Source organism: Diceros bicornis, chromosome 17, assembly GCF_020826845.1.
Source record: "Diceros bicornis minor isolate mBicDic1 chromosome 17, mDicBic1.mat.cur, whole genome shotgun sequence".
Lineage (NCBI taxonomy): Eukaryota > Metazoa > Chordata > Mammalia > Perissodactyla > Rhinocerotidae > Diceros > Diceros bicornis.
The window spans coordinates 7697363-7720543 of NC_080756.1; the positions used below are offsets into that span (position 1 = coordinate 7697363).

At 39.4% G+C, this 23181-nt stretch overlaps 1 long non-coding RNA gene across 1 annotated transcript; it reads right to left on the bottom strand.

Annotated features, from left to right (window-relative positions):
• Positions 1-1004: 1004 nt before the first annotated feature.
• LOC131415620 (uncharacterized) lies at positions 1005-7614 on the bottom strand. Its single transcript, XR_009222499.1, has 3 exons — positions 7562-7614; positions 5953-6005; positions 1005-2870 (listed from the first exon to the last, which is right to left on the bottom strand). It is a non-coding gene; the product is annotated as an uncharacterized LOC131415620 (long non-coding RNA).
• Positions 7615-23181: the final 15567 nt, after the last annotated feature.

A 23181-nucleotide genomic window follows, 5' to 3' on the forward strand; every position in this document is an offset into this window, starting at 1 on the left:
ATATTTTATAAAATGAATAGAATGCTGTCAATGTGCAATGAATTTTAAATAATAATTGTAACTATTAAGAGAAGCTTGCTACTGAGCCGTCATTTCAGTTTTCTGGGTTTACACAGTGTAGTTAGATTTTACCGGTGCAAGTCTCTGGCATTTAAGCACACAATAAAGCAGAAAATCAGTCCATAAATGGTAGCCTTTACAAATAATCATGAGTATATATTGTTGCTTGGTTTAATCAACTGCATAATGTTTTTAAAAAATTACTTCATTTACTTGATAAACTGAAATGGCTATAAGCCTTCATTCCAGGCTAAAGGTACATGATATGCAGTTATAAATATGTAATTTGGCAGTTCTTAAAGCCAAATATGTTAGTGCTACAGTGCAGGTCCAGCATCGTAAGTCCTAAAGCATTTTCCAGTCGTGCTTCCTCTCTCAGGGATATTGCTAAGAGGAGCAGCTTGACATTCAAACGTGGTCTCTATATGAAAATACACCATGGAAAACTGATATCCTGATAGTCTTTCTTGTTATGTAAATATTTCATTACTAAAGTGTTTTTATTTTCTTAATATCTTACTACTTAAAAATCTTAATAACTTAGCTTAAAATTTTAATAATTTGGCCTATAGTTTCTAACACAATTTTATGTAAGACACATATTTGTTGTCTACTTTTCAGGTCAGTGACTCGTTTCAAACGACTTTTAAATGAATCTGGCTTTTGGGAAAAAAGGTGCTTATTTTTAAACAGAAAATTTTTACAAGTTGGTTCATTCTTATAGGTCATGTTTATATAGGGTATGTAAATTTCAATCTATATGATCTTTACTCCAATCAAATTACTATATTTTCTCAGGCGAAGAAGACTTTGCTTTGCGGATGCAGTCACAGACTAGGTGTGCATGAAATTAAATTTTAAAATTTGTGCAATTAAATTTTAAATTTTAAAATATTTTAAAAATATAGGAGATTACACAAAGTAATAAAACATATACCTGTGAAACGACCACAAAGAATCCTCAATAGGTAATATTTTGTCATATTTGCTTTATCTTTTTATAACGCAATGACTAAAACATTAAGGGTAAGTTGGAGTCTTTGTCCCCCAATCCATTCCCATTTCCTTCTTTTCCCTTAAGTTTACTGTGTCCTTGCATTCAAATATTATGCTTTTGCACACATAAAAATATATTCAGAGAAAACATATAGTATTGGTTTATGTTTTAAACTTTGCTTAAATAAATTCATCCTCCATAAGTCATTCTGCGGCTGCTTTTTTCCCACCAGCCTTGTTTTTGTGATATATCCATGTATATGTGTATATATAAGTACATATTTATAGTTAGTAGGTTGCTTTTACATCCTATATGATATTCTGTCGTTTAAACATAGCACAGTTTATTTATTTATTCTCTGTCTCATGTACATTTCAGTTTTGGCCAATATTTTGCTGTTACAAACAATACTGAAATCAACATGCTTACACATATCCCCTTGTAAACATGTGAGAGAGTTTCTCTAGATACGTCTCCAGAAGTAGAAGTGTTGAGTCACACACGATGGTCATGTTAACCCCCATGTCCTATATTTACTTTTTGCCAAAGTATTATGTCCAAATAGGTAACAATTCAATGGGCGCTATAAAGAGTAGATCATAAAAATTGTAGTCTTTTTTTCTACCTTCTCTCACGCGTCTCCCTGGGAGCCCCCACTTCCAACTGTTGTAAAAGTTTATTCTGATATTTACCTCCGTTAAATATAATATGCACACACTGCCATCACTTGATTATTAATTGTAGACATCTGTTGTCTTCCTGTTTTGGGACATAAGGACTTCAGCCCATTTATAGCTTCTCATTTCTTCCTTCTTCTCTCCCATGCAATTTTGTATTTCAATTTTTGGCTATTAAATCTCTATCTTGTGTCTGCATCTTTTGACTACGTACATATGGAACCCTGCTGAGCCAAGTGTTAACTGTGCTTTTATTTCCTATCTTGATCTTTTTTTTCTTTTTCTGAAGTTGATAATTGCTTGATTTTTCATCTTTATCCATAATTTTTCTTTGAAAATTTGGCTAAAGTTTTTCCCATAGTTCCAAAACCCCCATAAAATATATCTCAATATAATTTTCATCAGGCCTAAACTTTAAGACAACTCACCTGTTCCATTTCCCCCCTTGGAGACGTCCACACTGGGCACATCTGACGCTCTGCCAATCTGAATCGGTTGCCTTCTCTGCTTTGACGTTTGCTGTTGTCTTGGAACGTCCCTGTCACCATTTTTGGAATTCCCTTTGCCTTCCTTCTATCTTCTTTCTGGAACTGGACAGAGGAAAGCAGAGGAGAAGGGTCCCAATGCTCAGTATGAACTCTTTTCACGACCTTCACCTCTGCCTGGTAACCTTCAAACTGCACCTCTCTGTATTCCAGAGAACAAGCACTTGTTGCCCTGCAGAGATGGGGTAGGGCAGTTGCCCGGCTTCTTTGAGGATGAGGACTTGGGGCTCTGATTACAAGCTGTACAGTCTTACAAACAATCCCTGTGTTTTGGGCCCCTTCTCTGTATCACTGCCTCCACTTCCGGAGCCATTTTAGGGTTCCTGAGGGCTAAGACAGTTTCCTTCTCTTTGCTTCTCCTGGTATAGGCAAAGATGTGCTTTGTGTTTCTGTTTGTGTTCTGGTTACTTGGGGTGATTTTCAAACTGAAGAAGCAGTCAGAAACATCTTCCCTTCCTTCTGCCATGGTACATTGCTTCTTCAGAGAACCCAGAAGTTAGACTTCCACATTCCCAATAACTATTGTGGCAGCAGTTGCTGGAACCAAATTAGGAACTCGACTGAGACACCATTAAATTGGACTGAAATTACCTGAAAAAAAAGAAAACTAGATAAAGACTTTACGTTGGAAAATTAAATTGAGTGTAAAAAATAAAGTAACTTTGCCAGATGGCAAAGTTATTTCTGAGTCCTCCTTTTGAAAATTACCTCAAAACAATAAAAAGAAGGAAAAAATGAAACCCAAACTTTATCTTTGATGAAACCAGGAGACACTTGTTTCTCTGAACCACAGTAAATGAAGACGGAAAGGAAGTCGGTCAGATCCAAGTGCTTCTGTTGGAAGTGCCCAGGTGAGGCAAGTTTGCAGCACGATATGTCCCGAATCTAACGTTACAAGATCATCTCGCTTCACTTTCCTACATGTACCTTGTCTTTAAACCAAAACGGACCTTTCAGTTTTCCAGAATATATCTATATTTCATATCTTCTTGCTATGGAAAACACATGCTATTCTCTCCGTATAGAATAATCATTCTCAACCTTGGCTTGTGTGTGTCAGGTGGGGGTGTTGAGAATTAATTCTCCTAGTGATCTAGTGTGCACTCATCTGGAATGTTCTCACCACCCCTTTTCTCTCCTGCCTTTAGGCTTCTCTGTGGCAAAATTCTACTCCTTGTTCCTGGTGATCTCAGGGACAACCTCAAACTCTTCCTGCTCCTTCTCATGCTCCATTGCCCTATCCAGATATTATCTCTGCCTCCACTGATCCTCCATAGCTCTTTATTTGTACACTTTTTATGGCACATGTTATATTCTTCCACATGGAGGAGTTATACTTATTATTTTTTCTGTCATCCCTAGACATAAATCTCTGCAAGGATTGAGCCTCTATTTATTCATGTTTACATCTCTCAGAGCCTGTAGCACAGGCACTTGCATAGAAGTGTGTCTTCAAACATTTGTTACATTGAATAATTCAAAACCCTTTGATGAGGTGCTTGTTTTTAACTGAGAAAACTGAAATTAGAAGTCTATGGGATGTGGTAATAAGGGCACATTCAGTGGCAGATCAGGATGAATGATTTTTTCTTCCATGTTTAGCTTAAAATATTGAAAGTCTGGCTAGCTATAATGTTTCTGACACAAAGATAAGGAATATACAAATCTTCAAGTGTTTACCCAAGTCTACGTTTTCTAATTTCCTGTGTTAGAAGCAACTCTGAAATGAAAGGCACCTTTAATTATTATAGGTCTCCATGCCCCATAATTAGAGAGCCAATTAAGTAGCATTTACTGACTAAAAAATCACACAACATAGGAAACAGGAAATTATAGTGCAATATATCAAAGCAACAGTACTTATAAATTCAGGTTGCTGGAATCAGTTAGCCTTTGCTTGGTGAGTCCACTCAGGTTGAGGGCAAGCTAAAAACTTTCTGAATCTGAGAATTTGGCCTCCACAGTGGAAATGCTTGGCTGCTATAATGGTCATGCTTCTCTTCGATCAGCAGTCAGGAAAAATCAGTTTTATGGCATCCAAAGAAAAATAGGGACAGTTACAGTTCAAATAACGATGACCAGTATTCTCTATCTTTACTGCTTCTCTAACCTCCTTTGGTTCAGAGCCCTTAGGTCCCCATCATCATCGTGAGTACCTGAGGGAGTACCTGAGCCCAGGGATGAATCAGTTCCACTTTACTGTTTGTTGCTGATGGAGAACAAAACTGAAATCAGACATACTTCCCGCAGGAGTTTAGATAACGTGTGGCATGTAAAGATAGAATAAATCTTTATAGGACACATTCTGTTATGGTTGCTTCTTCTCTGGTCCACCCACTCCAGATGCCAAAATTTGAGTAAAATGGTCAAACAGGATCTATCCAATTCACTTATCTATTTATCACCATTCCTAAGGTCTTTACAATATCTCAAGACTTAAGGATAATAATAATAAAAATACTACTACTGCTGTTAATATGTTGTAATAATTTGAAAGCTCTTGTGAGCATTACCATTCTAAACTATGGAATAAACTACATGAAGTTTACTACACAGTAAACTTATATATACATGCCTGGAAACTTTTTTTATAATTCCTCTCTGGCTTATACACAAAGTAGACCTTTAGTCTTGTTGGGACAAGCATTTGATAACTGTTTCAGTTATCTTTCCCTGCATGATAAATCACCCCAAATTTAGTGGCTTAAAACACGACAAACATTTACTTTACCCACAGATCTGCAGTTAGGGCAGGGCACAGTGGGGACAGCTCATATCGGCTTCATGCAGTATCACCTGGGGTGGCTTGGGTAACTCAGTGGCAGGGGCCTGGAATCACCTGAAGAGGCACTCACTCACATATGTGACAGCTGATACTGGCTGTTGTCTGGGACCTCAGTTGGGGCTGATGGCCAGGTGGATCATTTACACTTGGCTTCTCGGTGTAGCTGCCTGCCTTCTTCACTGCATGGTGGCTGGGTTCAAAGAGCATTCCAAGAGGGCAAGGTGGGAGTGCATATTGGAAGTCACATAGCATCACTCCCTCCGTACTCCGTTGATTGAAGTAGTCACAATTGCCCACTCAGATTCAAGAGAAGGGCTAATACTTGCCCTGGAGTGTCACTGTCATTCCATAATAAGATTTTTATTTTAACGGTTTGTCTAAGTGTCTGAAGAGGAGGGTCAGTGCTGGAGATCTGGGGGCCACTAGCATACTGATGATAGTTAAGGCCCAGAGAGTAGAGGGGATTGCTTGAGAGGAGTATATCAAGAAAAAGATGTGGACCAAGACTGGAACCCTAAAACACAACAGTGTTTAAGGCGTGGGCTTGTGGGATGGGATATATTGTGGCTATCTTTGGAAAATACTGTCTGCCACAGTGAGGACGGAAGTTGAAGACGCTAAAGGGGCTAAATTGCTCTTCATTGAAGATTTGATAGTGAGGGAGAAGATTCTGGAGGGAGACATGGCTGAAATTGGCATAAAGGGAGAAAAAGGAGAGACAAGTCAGCTACTGTGGAAAGAGAAACTCTAAGAAAATTTCTGAGGTTTTCACAGGGAATTTGAAGGAAGTTTTCTTTTCTGTTTCATAAAATTCTACTTATTTATGAATGCCCCTGGAATTGTACTTTTGTTTTTTGGGAAAGCAAAGTTATATTCTAATGGGCTTACAGGAAGCTGCAGGAACAGGGCAAGAGTGCTCCAAGGTTATATATCAATTTTATCTGAAAAAAAAAAAAAGAGTGGTCTAAGGATACTCAGTCATATTCAGGATATGCAGAAATATACCAAAAATATATCTACATATACAAATACTATGTACCATAATTCTCTCAGTAACTTCCAAATACAACTCATCATAGATTAGATTTAGTTCAAAAAACATTTAACAGGTGCTTACAATGTTCAGACAATGCTAGTGGTAAGGGCTATAAAGGTGAATAAAACATAATTCCTGCTCTAAATCTAGTGGGATGGCCAGGTTTATAAATTGGCAGTTTCAATTAAAATCCACGGGTATTAAGAGTTTAATTGGATTCTACAGTCAAGTGCCTAACTCTGGGTAAGTTACTTATCTCTCTAAGCCTCAGATTCATCGTCTATAAAATGGGAAAGTGATAGTTCCTACCTCAGAGAGCTATTGGGAGGATTAGATGAGATATTGCATGTGAAATACTTAGCACAGTGCCCAGCACATGGAAAGTGCTCACAAAAATGAGTGATTATTATATAATACAGTAAAAACGATAGGCGTTAAGATGTGCACAAGTTTCCATGAGGACACAGAGGATGAGCTTGCCCATAACCACCTAAAGAGCTGAGCTCGTCGGTAAGCAGGATCAGTTCATAATAAAAATGTGGGGCCCTGTTAAAAAATTATTATTAGAATTAGAGAAGGTAACAGCAGAGCATTAAACCAAGCATGGGATCCTTCTAAGCCTGGGGCCCTGCATGACTACATAGGCCACGTGCCCTCGAAGCTGGTTCTGCCCCTATGATGTCTCTGTGGAAATTTGAAAAAGGCACCCCTCTGCCAGGTAGTTGTCTGCCCCAACTTGTCCCCTCAGCTGGGTACTTTAGTGCAGCGCATAAACTGCACAACTGTACACAGTAGGACTGGACCGACCCTCATCCCAACCAGAGATTTCAGAACCGGCTTCTTGGAAGATATGATGAACGATTCTTGTCTTAAAAGATGAACAAGACTTAGCCAAAAAGCATAAAAGTGGGGAGGATGAGCAGAGAGGTTAGAGGTAAGAAATAGTGTGATGTGGAGAAAAGTCAAGATGGCGGCGTAGGCAGACTCTGAACTCACCTCCTCCCGCGGACACAGCCAATTTACAACTACTCGTGGAAAAATTACCCCTGAGACAGAACTGAAAACTGGATAAGAGGAACTCCTGCAAGAACGGACAATCCTAACTGAGGTGGAAGAGGCAGAGACTCCCTTCTGGAGAGGAAAAACGCAGCCTTCACAAGCCGCCAGCTTCACGGCCGCGGGGAGCAGCGCACAGGTCGGCAGCCTCCCTGGAGGAGTGGGGCCCTGAGCCGGGAGCGCCCCCGCTGTGGGCATTTTGTGGACCCAGCACAATCGAGACCAGCGGCATAATATCTGACTGTGCCTGCTACTAAAACATTGGGGAGCACCCCCAGAAAAGCTGGTTCACAAAGACATTAAAATCGGCTCTTAAAGAGCCCACGCTCAAACTCACCCGTTTCAGAAAGCACCTAAAATCACCAGAAAGAAAGGTGCACAGTGCTGTGGTGAAAAGAGATTCACCTAATAGGCCCTGAGTGCATCTCGGTGAGGGGTGAGACCTCTCCAGGGACTGGGACATTGGCGGCGGCCATTGTTGTGGCCTGGTGTGGGCGTGCTGACAGAGGCGCCATTGGAGTTCTCCCTGGGGCCTGCTAGCCCAGGGTCTGCCCCACCCGCTAGAGCACCGATTTAATCCAGCTCAGCCAGGGCAGGCAGCCCACCCTAGAGACTGGCCCCACCCAACAACAAGCCCTCAGGCAACGTGTGGGCCTGCATAGATTGGTGACTGGATTCTCTGCAGCCTGGCAACTGAGCCAACTTAGCGGGGCAGGGTGTCCACAAGGAGCGGGTGGAGAGTGTGGGGCAGTGGCGCAGTGTGTGGGGCTCCCGCCGTGGAGAGACTGGGTCCGCTTTGGGAGGTCAGGTTGCACACACGGGCAGGACTGTGTTGACTGTGTGTGGACCTGTGGGTGGCAGGGCTTGTCAGCTGCAGAAGACTTGTGCTTCTCAAAGACCCACATAGGGGGTTTGCCCCACCTTCTAAAGCCTGAAACAATTGGGTGTTCCTGTGCCTGAGGCCAGCCCCACCCAGCTGCAATCCTCAGAGAGCTGACAAGTGACTTAAAGGCTGGAGGCTTATAGCAATTGTAAGGCCCTGAGCCTAACAACCTGCCACGCTGGGGGCCTACTCACTTAAAAGAAATACTGCAACACAAATGTGGTATTAGAACTTGCAGCCAACTGTGCTGGGGCTCCCCACACCTCATAAAGAGACTGAAGGGCCCATAACAACTACAAGCAGCTGAGCATTACAACAGCTGGCCAGGAGCATAACTCGGCCTCCCTGGGCGCCTACAGGGAGAGCAAACAGGCCACAACAGAAGGACACACGTAGCCCACATAGGGGTCACCCCTGGAACATTGAGAACTGAGGGAAGCACACGGCAGGCCTCCTAAGCCATCACTTACATAAGGTCATCTATCCAAAAGCAGGAGATGTAGCTGACCTACCTAATACATAGTCACAAGCACAGGGAAAGAGGCAAAATGAGGAGGCAAAGGAATACATTCCAAGTAAGGTAACAGGACAAAACCCCAGAAAAGGAACTAAGTGAAACAGAAATGAGCGACCTACCCGACAGAGAGTTCAAACAAAGAGTGTTAAGGATGCTCACTGATGTGGGAACAAGAATAGATGAACTCAGTGAGAATGTCAACAAAGAAATGGAAGATATAAAAAAGAACCAATCAGAAATGAAGAATACAATACTGGAAATGAAAAATTCACTAGAGGGACTCAAAAGCAGAGTAGAGGATACAGAAGAATGGATCTGTGAGCTGGACGAAAGACTAGAGGAAATTACCCAAGCTGAACAGGTAAAAGAGAAAAGAATTAAAAAGAGTGAGGACAGTCTAAGGGACCTCTGGGACAACATCAAGTGCACTAACATCTGTGTTATAGGTGTCCCGGAAGGAGAAGAGCGAGACAAAGGGGCAGAGAATTTATTTCAAGAAATAATAGATGAAAACTTCCCTAACCTAAGGAAGGAAACAGACATCCAGGTACAGGAAGCACAGAGAACCCCAAACAGGATAAACCCAAAGAGGCCCACACCAAGACACATCATAATCAAAATGTCCAGGATTAAAGATAAAGAGAGAATCCTAAAAGCCGCAAGAGAAAGTCAAGTTACATACAAAGGAAACCCCATAAGGCTATCAGCTGACTTCTCAGCAGAAACCTTACAGGCTAGAAGAGAATGGCATGATATATTTAAAGTGCTAAAAGGAAAAAACTTACAGCCAAGAATACTCTACCCAGCAAGGTTATCATTCAAAATGGAAGGAGAGATCAAAAATTTCCCAGACAAGCAAAAATTAAAGGAGTTTGTCACCAAAAAAACCAGGGCTACAAGAAATGTTAAAGGGACTGATTTAAGGGGCAAAGAGAAGACGACAAATAGGAAAAATTATCTATTTCCATGATAAGAGGGTAATGGATACAAATGCACAGAAAGAGGTTAGCTATGACATCAAAAACATAAAAGGAGGGAGGAGGGAAGTTAAAGAGTAGAGCTTTCAGACAGAGGTCAAACTAAAGAGACCATCAATTCTGTATAGAAGAAGGAAGGAACTGAGAAGGACTACTAAAACGCTGAGAAAAAAAAGTTAAAAAATGGCAGTAAGTACATGCTTATCAATAGCTACTTTAAACGTCAATGGACTAAATGCTCCAAGTAAAAGGGGATAAAAAAACAAGACCCATATGTATGCTGCATACAAGAGACACACTTCTGACCTAAAGACATTCAGAAACTGAAAGTGAACGGATGGAAAAAGATACTCCATGCAAATGGCAATGAAAAGAAAGCTGGGGTAGCAGTACTAATATCAGACAAAATAGACTTTAAAAGAAAAACTGTAAAAAGAGACAAAGAAGGTCATTACATAATGATCAAGGGAACAATCCAACAAGAGGATATAACACTTGTAAATATCTACGCACCCAATGTAGGTGCACTTAAGTATATAAAGCAATTATTAACAGACATAAAAACAGAAATAGACAGTAACACAATAATAGTAGGGGACTTTAACACTCCACTTACACCAACGGATAGATCATCCAAACAGAAGATCAATAAGGAAACATTGGCCTTAAACGACACACTAGAACAGATGGACCTAGTAGATATATACAGAGCATTCCATCCAAAAACCGAAGAATACACGTTCTTTTCAAATGCACATGGAACATTCTCCAGGATTGATCACATATTAGGCCACAAAACAAGTTTCCATAAATTTAAGAAGATTGAAATAATACCAAGCATCTTTTCTGACCACAACGGTATGAAACTAGAAATCAACTATAGGAAGAAAATCAGAAAAGCCACAAATACGTGGAAATTAAACAAAATGCTACTGAACAACGACTGGGTTAACGAAGAAATCAAAGAAGAAATCAAAAAATACCTGGAGACAAATGAAAATGAAAATACGACATGCCAGAATCTATGGGATACAGCAAAAGTGGTTCTAAGAGGGAAGTTTATAGCAATACAGGCCTATCTCAACAAACAAGAAAAATCTCAAATAAACAATCTAACAATGCACCTAAAGGAACTGGAAAAAGAAGAACAAACCAAGCCCAAAATCGGTAGAAGAAGGGAAATAATAAAAATCAGAGCATAAATAAATGAAATAGAAACCAAAAAAACAATAGAAAAAATTAATAAAACCAAGAGCTGGTTCTTTGAAAAGATCAACAAAATTGACAAACCTTTAGCTAGACTCACCAAGAAAAAAAGAGAGAAGGTACAAATAAGTAAAATCAGAAATGAAAGAGGAGAAATTACAACAGACACCTCAGAAATACAAAAGATTATAAGAGAATACTGCGAAAAGCTATAAGCCAACCAATTCGACAATCTGGAAGAAATGGATAAATTCTTAGAATCATACAACCTTCCAAAACTGGATCAAGAAGAAGTAGAGAATTTGAATAGACCAATCACCAGTAAGGAGATCGAAACAGTAATCAAAAACCTCCCCAAAAATAAAAGTCCAGGACCAGACGGCTTCCCTGGTGAATTCTACCAAACATTCAAAGAAGACTTAATACCTATCCTTCTCAAACTCTTCCAAAAAATTGAGGAGCGGGGGAAGCACCCTAACTCATTCTATGAAGCCGACATTACCCTGATACCAAAACCAGACAAGGACAACACAAAAAAAGAAAACTACAGGCCAATATCACTTATGAAAATCGATGCAAAAATCCTCAACAAAATACTAGCAAATCGCATACAACAATACGTTAAAAAGATTATACACCATGATCAAGTGGGATTTATTCCAGGTATGCAGGGATGGTTTAACATTCACAAATCAATCAATGTGATACATCACATTAATAAAATGAAGAATAAAAATCACATGATCATCTCAATAGATGCAGAGAAAGCATTTGACAAGATACAGCATCCATTTATGATAAAAACTCTGAATAAACTGGGTATAGAAGGAAAGTACCTCACATAATAAAGACCATATATGAGAAACCCACAGCTAATATCATCCTCAATGTTGAAAAACTGAAAGCCATCCCTCTAAGAACAGGAACCAGACAAGGATGCCCACTCTCACCACTCCTATTTAACATAGTACTGGAAGTCCTAGCCAGAGCAATCAGGCAAGAGAAAGAAATAAAAGGGATCCAAATTGGAAAGGAAAAAGTGAAACTGTCACTATTTGCAGATGACATGATTTTATATATAGAAAATCTTAAAGAATCCACCAGAAAACTTTTAGAAGTAATAAATGAATAAGGTAAAGTTGCAGGATACAAAATCAACATACAGAAATCAGTTGCCTTTCTATACACTAACAACGAAGTAGCGGAAAGAGAAATTAAGAATACCATCCCGTTTACAATTGCAACAAAAAGAATAAAATACCTAGGAATAAACTTAACCAAAGAGGTGAAAGAGCTGTACACGGAAAACTATAAAACATTGCTGAAAGAAATTGAAGAAGACACAAAGAAATGGAAAGATATTCCATGCTCTTGGATTGGAAGAATTAACATAGTTAAGATGTCCATACTTCCTAAAGCCACCTATAGATTCAATGCAATCCCTATCAAAGTTCCAACAACATTTTTCACAGAAATAGAACAAAGAATCCTAAAATTTATTTGGAACAACAAAAGACCCCGAATAAGTAAAGGAATCCTGAGAAAAAAGAACAAAGCTGGAGGTATCACACTCCCTGATTTCAAAATATACTACAAAGCTATAGTAACCAAAACAGCACGGTACTGGCACAAAAACAGACACAGAGATCAATGGAATAGAATCGAAAGCCCAGAAATAAGCCCACACATCTATGGACAGCTAATCTTTGACAAAGGAGCCAAGAACATACAATGGAGAAAAGAAAGTCTCTTCAACAAATGGTGTTGGGAAAACTGGATAGCCACATGCAAAAAAATGAAAGTAGACCCTTACCTTACACCATACACAAAAATTAACTCAAAATGGATTAAAGACTTGAATGTAAGACCTGAAACTATGAAACTTCTAGAAGAAAACATAGGCAGTACGCTCTTCGATATCAGTCTTAGCAACATATTTTCAAGCACCATCTCTGACCGGGCAAGAGAAACAATAGAAAAAATAAACAAATGGGACTACATCAAACTAAAAAGCTTCTGCACAGCAAAGGAAACCATCAACAAAATGAAAAGACAACCTAAGAATTGGGAGAAGATATTTGCAAACCATACATCTGATAAGGGCTTAATCTCCAAAATATACAAAGAACTGATGCATCTCAACAACAAAAAAACTACCAACCCAATTAAAAAATGGGCAAAAGACCTGAACAGACATTTCTCCAAAGAAGATATACAGATGGCCAATAGGCACATGAAAAGATGTTCAAAATCATTAACAATCAGGGAAATGCAAATCAAAACTACAATGAGATATCACCTCATGCCCATCAGAATGGCTATAATTAACAAGACAGGAAACAACACGTGTTGGAGAGGATGTGGAAAGAAGGGAACTCTCATACACTGCTGGTGGGAGTGCAAACTGGTGCAGCCACTATGGAAAACAGTATGGAGATTCCTCAAAAAATCAAGGATATAACTACCATATGATTCAGCTGTTCCACTGCTGGGTATTTATCCAAAGAACTTGAAAACACCAATGCATAAAGATACATGCACCCCTGTGTTCATTGCAGTGTTATTCACGATAGCCAAGACTTAGAAGCAACCTAAGCGCCCATCAAGGGACGAATGGATAAAGATGTGGTATATATACACAGTGGACTACTACTCAGCCATAAGAAATGATGAAATCCAGCCATTTGTGACATCATGGATGGACACTGAGGGTATTATGCAAAGTGAAATAAGTCAGAGGGAGAAGGTCAAATACCGTATGATTTCCTTCATTAAGTAGTAGATAACAACAACAATAAACAAACACATAGAGACAGAGATTGGATTGGTGGTTACCAGAGGGGAAGGAGGGAGGGACGAGGGTGAAAGGGATAATTCGGCACATGTGTGTGGTGATGGGTTGTAATTAGTATTTGGGTGGTGAACATGATGTAATCTACGCAGAAATAGAAGTATAATGATGTACACCTGAAATTTATATAATATTATAAACCAATGTTACTGCAATAAACAAAAAATTAAAAAAAAAAAAAAGAAATAGTGTGATGTGATGGGGAAACTACCAGAAGTTCTGCACTACTGGAACACAAATTGCAAGGTATAGCATGATGAAAAGTGAGGTGAGGGAATGGATTATGAAAGCCTTTGTGTCATGCCAACTAGTCTTGGCTTTCACCTGAAGGCAGTGGGGATCCATTGGTAGATTTTAAGCAGGGAGTTGACTTATTCAGATCTGCATTTTAGATAGACCACCAAGGCTTTGATGATCTTAATGGGGCAAGGCTGGACACAGGAGGAGAAGTTACTTAGCTGGCGCAACATTCCAGGCCAAAAACAGATGAGGTCCTGAGCTAAAGCAGCCGTAGCAAGGATGCAGGGGAAGAGTCAGATTTGGGATATGTTTAGGGGGTAAAACTGGTACCACTTGAAGATTGATTGTGACTAAAAAGTGAAGAAGAGGGAATTACTGAAGATGATTCCTATATTTTTTGCCTTGGGTAGCTTGGGGAATAGTGGAGTCACTAACTGATTTTGGAAATTCGAGAGGAGGGGTGTGTCTGGGGGTGGAGAGTAGGATAAACTTTGTCCTAGATGTCCGTTGTTCAAAGGGCTTGGGTAACACACAGGTGAATTGATGTAAAAGTCTGAAGATGGGGGTCGATGTCAAAGATTTGGGGATTTATTAACATATTATTATATATAATATTATTGATATATTATTATTATATATTGTGTGTTCCCTTCATCTGTTGATGGACACTTGAATTGCTTTTACCTTTTGGCTATTGTGAATAATGCTGCTGTGAACATAGGTGTGCAAATATCTTTGAGTCCCTGCTGTCATCTCTTTTGTGTATACACCCAGGAGTGCACTTGCTGGATCATATGGTAACTATGTTTCATTTTTTGAGGAACCATCATACTGTTTTCCACAGTGGCTGCATCATTTTACATTTCCTTTTCGCTCTCTTGATAGTGTCCTTTGATGTACAAACTTAATTTTGATGAACTCCAATTTATCTATTTTTTTCTTTTGTGTCTGTGGTTTTGGTGTCATAGGCAAGAAATTATTGCCAAATCCAATGTCATGAAGCTTGTCCCCTACGTTTTCTGCCCATTCATCACTCCCCCCTCAACTTCTGGCAACCACTGCTCTTTTTACTGTCTCCATAATTTTGCCTTTTCTGGAATGTCATATAGTTGGAATCATACAGTATTTGGCCTTTTCAGGTTGGCTTCTTTCACTTAGCATATGCATTTAAGTTTCCTCCATGCCTTTTAATTGCTTGGTAAGTCATTTCTTTTTAGCACTGAATAATATTCCATCATCTGGATGTACTACGGTTTATTTATCCATTCACCTACTGAAGGACATCTTGGTTGCTTTCAAGTTTTGGCAATTATGAATAAAGGTGCTATAAACATCTGTGTGCAGGTTTTTGTGTGGACATAAGTTTTTGACTCATTTAGGTATATATACCAAGAAGCATGATGGCTAGATTGTATGTTAAAAGTATATTTATGGGGGGCCGGCCCGGTGGCGCAAGCGGTTAAGTGCGCGCGCTCCGCTGCGGCGGCCCGGGGTTCGCTGGTTCGGATCCCGGGCGCGCACCGACGCACTGCTTGGCGAGCCACGCTGTGGCGGCGTCCCATATAAAGTGGAGGAAGATGGGCACGGATGTTAGCCCAGGGCCGTCTTCCTCAGCAAAAAAAGAGGAGGATTGGCGGATGTTAGCACAGGGCTGATCTCCTCACAAAAAAAAAAAAAAAAAGTATATTTATGGGACCAGCCCGGTGGCATAGAGGCTAGGTTCTTGCGCTCTGCTTCAGCAGCCCAGGATTTGTGGGTGCGGATCCCAGGCGCAGACCTGCGCACTGCTTATCAAGCCATGCTGTGGCAGGCGTCCCACATATAAAGTAGAGGAAGATGCGCGTGGATGTTAGCCCAGGGCCAATCTTCCTCAGCAAAAAAAAAAGAGGAGGATTGGCAACAGATGTTAGCTCAGGGCTAATCTTCCTCACACACACAAAAAAGTCTATTTAGTTTTGTAAGGAACCACCAAACTGTCTTCGGAAGTGGCTGTACCATATTACATTCCCACCAGCAATGAATGAGAGTTCCTGTTGCTTCACATCCTCATGAGCATCTGGTGGTGTCAGTATTCTGGATTGGCCATTCTAATAGGTGTATAGTGGTATCTCATTGTGGTTTTAATCTGATATTTTTCAAAAATCTTTTCTCTTGGTTCTTATATTTCATTTCTCACTTTGTTAATTTGTATTTTCTTCCTTTTCACTAAGTGGGCTTAATTTTGTAACTTCTTTTCAAAATAATAGTCAGCGTTTTTTTTTTTTATTGTATTTGTGTTTCCTCCTAGTTTATTTCTACTTCTTACTTTCATACAACTTATACTTTGTTGCAGTCCTAACTTCTGTTTTTTTCTTTTTGGCAGTTTGTTTCTGCCTCTTGTTGGGTTTTGCCTCTAGTAAAGGCATTTTGAACAGTTTTCTTTTTAGCGACATTTGAATAATTTAGTTGTTTAAAAATACTCCATAATTTTGTTCTAGATTTTTTCCACTCTCTAAAACTTAACAAGTATTTTTAGTTTTCATCTCACATTCTCTCTGATCACTAGGTTAAAAAAATTCCAACTCTGTAGGTTAGCTTGTTGAGTAACCTCAACAAGATATAGTTCTAATTTAACGGAAGGAGGCACAGTTTCATGTACCAGGTGGGTCATTTATAATAAGAGCAGAGAGGTTATAATTAGTGATTTAATTATCCTAAGTTCAGTGAGCAAATTCAACCCTTTATGACAAATATAAATATAAAATTTTTGTTAGCAAATAAGTGTCTCTTATGAAAAACACATAATCTCAAAGTTTCAAGTCAAAAGTCCTTGGAATTTTGCTATTAGAATTAACTTCTGAACATTTTAGAACAACTATTTGTCCTTGGTATACAGAAATTCAGGTTTATATTGGTTTAGACCAGGTTAATTTATTTTGTGGTTATTGTTTGTAAATATTCTCTGACTTTCTCTTGTATATTCCAATGCTTTGCATTCCGCAAAGCACTTGTGTTAGCAACTTCTTCAAGTTTTTTAATTAAATACAAATAAAATTGTGACCTATGGTTTCACTTATAGTTTTAACTAAAGCTAATTTTTCATTTTCACACTGCAAATAACCAAATTAATTTCTTTTAGTTCTATATTTTGAATTCTTATAAATGAATCTAGGTTTTTATTTTCAGAGCTAGACCATATTTTTATTAATCAATATATGGAGATATACTATTAATAAGCGGAACTTTAAAATTGTGTTTTTTAAAAAAAATTTTTCCATTAAACTTTTTTCCTTTTGCTATACTCACCTTGACATATTCATTGTCACTAATTAAATGTTATTTTGTCCTCATCTTTTCTCATTTAGTCCACATCACAGTTTCCATATACTGCCATTTTAATCTCATCATCTCAAATCCAAAATGTCAAAATGTCTAGCTACTTTGCAAGTATGATATTATCAAATGTCCTATGTAAATGTGTAACTGCCTGAAAAAATGTCCTTCAGAATATCTTTGGTAAATAGAAAACGATTCCAATTTAAATGTCCTTTTCATATCTGCTCTGATTATCATTGCTTTATTGACTTTGTGACTTGCAATGAGGAATCAACAATATGTAAAAGAGAAGGAAAATAAGTGGCTAGGAATAACATTATAGCCAAGAATATTTGAAACTTCTATTTGACTCATAGATTTGAGTGTTCATAAAAATAATAGTAGTATATTATAGAATATAGAGCAGTTCTTGACATATTATAGTGCTAGATAAATATTTATTAAGTGAATGAATGAATTAAGAATTTTCACAGGACGTAAAAACAAGCGTAGTCTGGGTTAAAATGTTTAGCTTCTTTGTTGAGTAGCAAATGGTAGTATTTCTCTGGGTTAATGTTGTCTTCCCCTTTAGTGACTTGGGAAATGAAAGGCTACGTAACTGATTACATAGCATTCAAGTGATGGGGGAGCTGTGTTAATCAAGCATGGGGAGGGAGTCTCTTTTACCTTTCCTGTACTTCCCCGTCTTCCACTCTTTTTCTTTATAAATTAGAAATCAGTGCAATTAAGATTTATTATAAAAATCCAGAAGTAAAGCGTCTCCCCCCCATCCTCACTTTCGCCTAACTCAACGGAATTTTGGTATGCATCTCTTAGGTAGGTTGGCTTGAGAAAAAGATTCTCAGATGCAGGTTTGTTTGCAAGAAGTTTACTGAAGAATGTCCTTAGGATCAATATCCATGGAGGAGCGACGGAAGTAAGAATGGCAACAGGGAGGAGCTGAACTGTGATGCAGTTGTGACCGTGGCCTCAGCCATTTCAAGGGGAGCTCTGGAACTGGTGTGGCGCTTCAGAGCTGTTCCACTTTGAAGGAAGTTCTGTGCCTTTATACCCTTGCACCTGGATTAGACACTGGAGGTGGGCCGTCTCCAGGAGAGAGGCTTGATCTTGGCCAGATGGCTCTCTTGAACAGACTTAGGGGAGGTCTGGCAGAACCCATCTCACAATGATGGGTTCTGGCCCACTGGTCACTTGATAGTCCATCGTCAGGCTGTCTGTCTCTACCAAGGTCCAATAGCAGTCCAGAGAGCTTTTATTCCCCCCTAAATGGAGTATAACTCCTGCTACAGATAGCATAGTTTGATCCAGAACCCTAGGGATCTACATTGTGATTTTGCTTTGGGAGCTTGCCATAAACTCCACATGGCATCTTTTCCTATCACTGATACCTAGAAAACTGAAGGATCTGCCAGATCACATGGTCCAAGCACTGCAACCTGGACCTGCTACAAGTCTCTTTCCTGCTTTGAGTCCCACTCAAAGTTTCATGCCACCTGGTAAGTGGGTCAGAGCAGTATTTGCTAGTGTGTAATATATTACTTCCAGAACCAAAAGAGGAATACAAGGCATTGTGCTTCCTTCTTTGTACAGGGAGGTGCAAGATGCAATAATTTGTTCTTTAGTTTAGAAAGCATGTCATGGCTTGTCCCAGATCACTGAACTCCTACATATTACTTATATGACATTTCCCTGAATCTTTACATGGTTTAACTCCCCCTCTCTAGAATGCATGTGTTAAACCAAGGCCTGTTACATATGTGCTGCTTCTTGCTCATCCAGTCCAATTAGCTTGTGCACCAACACGATGTTTTGCCAAATGATCATCTCAGGTCTCTTTGGCTTATATTACGTCAGAGGGCAAAAGAATTAACCTAGCTCTGGCTAAGACTGTACATATATACATATATCTTCTTCAAGTGAGTTCAAACACTTTCTGATCTTTCCAATAGGGATGCAAAATGACACGTTCATCAGATCAATGATGATATACCATGCACCCAAGGCCATGATAATCTGATTTAGCAAAGAGGTCACATCTGCCACAATGGCTGCAATTAAGATTACTTTCTAATTGAGGTTGCCTTACTCTACTGTCATTCTCCAGGATACACCTATTTTTCATAGGGCCCAGGCTGGTTAATTAAATAGGGATATGATGAGAACCAGCAACCATGCATCTTTAAATTCTTTAAAGGCGGTGCTAATCTCTGCCACTCCCCTTATCCTCTATCTAGGGATGAAAGACTTTTTAAAAAATATATAATCTTGGGGGAGGGGAAGTTTCAAAGGCTTTTAATTGGCTTTCTCTACTCCCTAAGTCTTATTCCACAGTCCAAGGAACCAATACGGGGGTTCTGCTAATTACCAAGTATGTCCACTATCATTATGCATTTAAGGACAGGAGAGGTAAGTGCTGGATGGCTCTGTGGACCCACTGTTTGCAGGAACTTGGCCAGGACTCTCTTTATTACTTCACCTTCATCTGCTGATACTCTAACAGGGGGAACATGATGATCCTCTTCAGTGTCAATTCAAACACTGTGTCCAAAAGCCCTTGAAGTGTTTGGGTATTTTCTTAGCTGAGTAAGTGGCCTTATGTCAGGTGCCTCTGGGAAAGGATGGAGGAAATTGTTAACATTCACTTGCCATGGTGATACAAGGCCTTGGACTTCCTCTTTCCTGAGAATGGGTAAAACTCACGGGCTTTACAAAGAACAGTTCTTATGTCATTTTATGTAATGCTCACCACAATCCTTGTAATTAGAATAGCTGTTAGTGTATAAGTGCCCTCTCTCTACAGATAAGAAACCAAGGTGAGGGAGTTTAGGTCACACAAATAGTAAGTTGCAAAACCTATATTTGTACCCATATCTTTTTTGTTTGTGAAACAATGTTCTTTCTCTTAAGACAAATACTAACCTGGAAAGGCTGTGGTAAATTTGCCCTGAGTAAGATTGTGTTCAGATAATTCTTTGTGTCTGAAATGCAAAACTGAAAGACAAAAGAACAGGTGAAAATGTCAGTGCTTCCCTAGGCAATGGGATGTGCTGGAAAATTTGTTTTTCGTATACCCTATAGCCTTTTTCCATTTCAGGTCTTCCCACTGTGAGGGCAACTATTGAGAAGGGAACCTCGAATAATCGAGGTACAGACACAAGAGGATTCTTTTGGTGACTGCACAGCTGCTTGCAACTAATAAATACTTTATGACAACCTGACTTATCAATTACCCAAAATGTGAACATGTGGAAACTGCCTTTTGTTCTCCATTTCAGAAACCCCAGGGTGTGAATGTTTTGGAAAGTTTCCATCTCCTATGTATCCACAAAGAAATCTTATGCAAAAATAATGATTTAGCTTCACAGTAATCTCTCTTAGGTGAGAGTTCCATGATTTCCTTCCCTTTCTAGATAAGCCCCTTTTTTGCTTTAAATCAGGAGAGGGGGTCTCAGTGCTGGAGAAGGGGTGTGAGTGGGCATTCTTGTCTTGTTTCTGATCTTAGAGTAAAGGCTTTTAACTTTTCACTGTTGAGTATAATGTTAGCTGTTGGCTTGTCATATATGGCCTTTGTTACATTGAGGTACACTCCTTCTATATCTACTTTGTTGACAGTTTTTATCATAAAGGGTGTTGAATTTTGTCAAATACTTTTCTACTTCTATTGAGATGATCATATAATTTTTACCCTCCATTCTGTTGTGGCGGTGTATCACATTTATAAATATGCTTATGTTGTTCTATCCTTGCATCCCAGGGATAAATCCACCTTGATTACAGTGTATGATCCTTTTAAAGTGCTGTTGAATTTAGTTTGCTTGTATTTGTTGAGGACTTTTGCATCTCTGTTCATCAGGGATATTGGCATGTGCTTTTCTTTTCTTGTAGTGTCCTTGTCTGGCTTTGGTATCAAGGTAATGCTGGCCTCATAAAATGAGTTTGAAGTGTTCCTCTTCTTCAATTTTTTGGAAGAGTTTGGGAAGGATTGGTATCAATTCTTCTTCAATGTTTGGTAGAATTCACTAGTGAAGCATCTTTTCTTTGATTTTAGCTGCCCCCAGGCATTTAACCATGCTGGTTGCCTCAGCACTCTGGGTGAGCTGAGACAGAAGTAGGTCTCTTGGGCAGCACCCTGAAAGGCTGGGGATACCAGATGCACACTTCACTCATTCTTTCCCCTGTAGGGGAAATTGCAGGCTGAGTGAATCTCTCTCAGCCCTGAGCTAGGTGGCTTGAGGGAAGGGCTGATGCGCATAAAGTGAAACTGTCCTCTTATTCATTTCAAAGGGGATTTTCTGGGTTTTGTGCTCCTCTGGGGTGTTGCAAATTCTTAACTGGATTCTGGAGGTCTCATGAAGGTATTTTGGCATGAGTATTGTTGTTTTATCAGTGTCTCTGTGGGGGGGACAGGAGCTGGCACCTCCTATTCCACCATGTGGCTAAGGTCACTCAAATGTCTAAACCAGCCCTTCTTCACCTGGGATGCCTGGATGGTTCCGGGGATCTCTGGGCTCCTTGAAGCACTTTATGAAATTTTAGAAGTATGTGCTTCTTCAGGTTCTCAATGGTTCCCCCAAAGGCTGGGAGTCCAAATAGTGTTTACTTATTGCTAGTGGTGTTAACTGGGAACTTGAGTCAGCATCTCTGTGTTTAATAGTTTTTCCTAAATTTTTTAGTTTGGTACATGGGTCTGGGAACCTAATCTCCATTTTAATCATTGTTTCTTTGGGACGGGGACATTCTGAGTTCCAAATAACATATAAAATCTTGAAAGACAACCCATTTGTAAGTTGAAGCTACCTACAGTTGGGATAAAGAATAATTGAGTTTCAGGGCTGGCCTGGTGGCAGAAGCGGGTAAGTGCGCGTGCTCCACTGTGGTGGCCCAGAGTTCGCCGGTTCGGATCTGGGGGCGCACGGCTGCACTGCTTGTCAAGCCATGCTGTGGTGGCATCCCATATAAAGTAGAGGAAGATGGGCATGCATTTTAACCCACGGCCAGTCTTCCTCAGCAAAAAAAGAGGAGGATTGGCAGATGTTAGCTCAGGGCCGATCTTCCTCACACACACAAAAAAAGAATAATTGAATTTAAAGGACTTCAGTGGCTGATAAACATTTTTATTCTTTAGCTTGGATTATAAACTCTAAATGTCCAGACTATGTATATTTACAAAGCACAGTACCACACACAGGAGGACCTAATAGCAACTTGTACTTTTAATAATTATTAAACAAATTGACCTTATGTAAATTGTTCAAGTAATCACCCTGAAAACTAGACTGATTGTCCATAAACAGAGTATGACCAGGGATTTCTCGTCTGAATTTTAAAGCATGGCTTTAGAACTGTTCTATTCCTCCACCCTACCATTTCTCTGACTGTGCCCCTTACCCAAGCGAGGAGGGATTGAAGGATGTGTGGTGTACCAGCAGCTGCCTGGTCTAAATTCAGAGAAGACAGATATTTATGGTGGCTCCTGGATATGAATCGATTCAGAGACGGGCCAAATATTGTGGCCTCAAAACTTCCTGGATTGCTGATATAAGTTCTACTAATGTGGTTATTTCACAACCTTTCATATACTTATTTCCACCAAAGAGAACAAAATACATTATTCGTGGCCCCTGTTTTATATAATTTCATAGTTGCATTTTTTTAGGACTAGAATATGGGGCAAAGACTTTTAGCAGTAATCACTTGCTTTGGCTTATTTTCAGGCTCTTTAATATTAAGAGTTTTAATCTTCTGTAAATAATTTTTTCCTTGGAATTTACTTCTCTTGGGCTCAAGTGGTCAGGTGTATCTTTTATTCTCCTTAAAATAATGCAATAGTTAAGAAACCTATTGCATGAGCACAGTTGCAATTTATTATATTCTCTCCAGAGTTGAATTACATCTTTGATAGTTTAGAATGCCAAATGAATAAAAAAGAAAGTGTTTGCAAATATTTTATTTTTATTAGTACTATTTTTGAGGGTAGAGCATATTACAATCTCAACCATCCTAACAGGCTTTTAAGGGAAAGCAATTCTATCTGCC